Source organism: Heterodontus francisci, chromosome X (assembly GCF_036365525.1).
Source record: "Heterodontus francisci isolate sHetFra1 chromosome X, sHetFra1.hap1, whole genome shotgun sequence".
Taxonomy (NCBI): Eukaryota; Metazoa; Chordata; class Chondrichthyes; order Heterodontiformes; family Heterodontidae; genus Heterodontus; species Heterodontus francisci.
This window is the reverse complement of record NC_090421.1, coordinates 222,400-224,191: the sequence shown is the minus strand read 5'-3', so window position 1 is coordinate 224,191 and position 1,792 is coordinate 222,400.

The window sequence follows — 1,792 nt, the reverse complement described above, 5'->3', positions numbered from 1 at the left end:
TGTTTGGGCCGTTGCTTTTGTTTGTTTGTGACGCCCCTGCTCCGCCATTCGTTAAGATCGCGGCGGATCCGCCACCTCAACTCCGCTTTCCCGCCCGATCCCCATTCTTGCTTATTCGGGGTACGTGGCTGTGTGAATATTTTTGAAGTGAGTTGTTGCGATCTAGAACCTTGAAGAGGGGATTTGTAGAAATGCTTGAAGGGGTGAAATTTTGCAGGGGTGTTGGGGAGGGGGAGGGGGAGTGGGGGGACGAATTGGATAGATCTTTCAAAGAGCGAGCACAGGCACCCTGGGTTGAATGTCCCCCTCGCTGTGCGATCCGTCCCTATATGTGTCTCCCGCCTGTTTTGGGGTAAGTGTTTGTGTCCGTTTGAGAGTCTCTAGCCGTGTGTTTTTTTTTCCCCCCCTGAGTGTCATAAAATTCTCGCCCTTGTTTTCAAGTTCCTCCGTGGCGTCCTGAATTCCCACCCCCACCCCTATCGCCGTAACCTCGTCCTACCCCTGCGACGCTCCGAGATCTCCGCATCTCCCACCCCCCCCAATTCCCATCGCTCCACCATCGGCGGCCTTTCCTTCAGCTTGCCTGGGCCCAACCCCGAGCTCTGGAATCCCCTCCCTGCACCTCTCCGCCTCTCTCTCCCTCTCTGTCTCCTTTAAGACGTTCCTTAAAAACCTCTTGCCTCCACCGAGGAATCGGCCGCCTGTCCCTGATATCTTAAGGGGGCACTTACATAAATACAATTATTTATTTTTTTTTGCCGCTGTTTGTGCAGCTGGAGGTTTGTCTTCGTGTTTATCCGATTCGCTCTGCGTTGTACTTGTGAAGATGTGAGTCTCAATATTTGTCCCACCTCAATTTTTCCCCCAACAGCCTGCCAACAGTTCGGCAAACTTATGTCGCGCCTTTCATGACCACAGGTCACCTCAAAGTGCTATAACAGCCAATGAAGTACTTTTGAGGTGCGGGCAAGGGGCCCACGGCCAATTTACGCACAGCAGGATCCCACAAACAGCCATGTGATAAATGACCAGATAGGTTTTTTTTAAAAGTGATGTTGATTGATTGAGGGGTACGTATTGGGCCCAGGACTCCGGGGAGTGCTTCCCCCCCCTCCCCCGACACCCCCTCAGCGCTGACCCTCCGACAGTGAGGCGCTCCCACAGCGCTGACCCTCTGACAGTGCGGCGCTCCCTCACCACTGACCCTCCAACAATGAGGAATTCCCTCAGCACTGACCCTCCGACAATGAGGAATTCCCTCACCATTCACCCTCCGACAGTGCGGAGCTCTCTCAGCACTGACCCCTCCGACAGTGCGGCGCTCCCTCAGCACTGACCCTCCGACGGTGCGGGCGCTCCCTCACCACTGACCCTCCGACAGTGCGGAGCTCCCTCACCACTGACCCTCCGACACTGCGGCGCTCCCTCAGCACCGCCCATGTGCGCGCGTTTGGACACTCGGCAGCACCGCAGCTCGCCTCCCTCGCCCCCTCCCCAGTCAGCCCCGTCTGTCGCTCCGGGGGTCTCCACAGACTGAACCGCCTCCCGAATTTCTTCTCTCTCCTTTCTCCCCTACCCCCCCCCCCCCCCCCCACTCCCCCCCCCTTTCCCTCCCCAGACATCGTGCCGCTCCAGTCGGAAGGCGGCGGTTACCGGCGGGGCCGGAAGAAACGGGTGCCCTACACGAAACTGCAACTCAAGGAGTTGGAGCGGGAGTACGCGGCCAGCAGGTTCATCACCAAGGAGAAGAGGAGGAAAATCTCCACCGGCGTTAACCTGTCGGAGCGGCAAG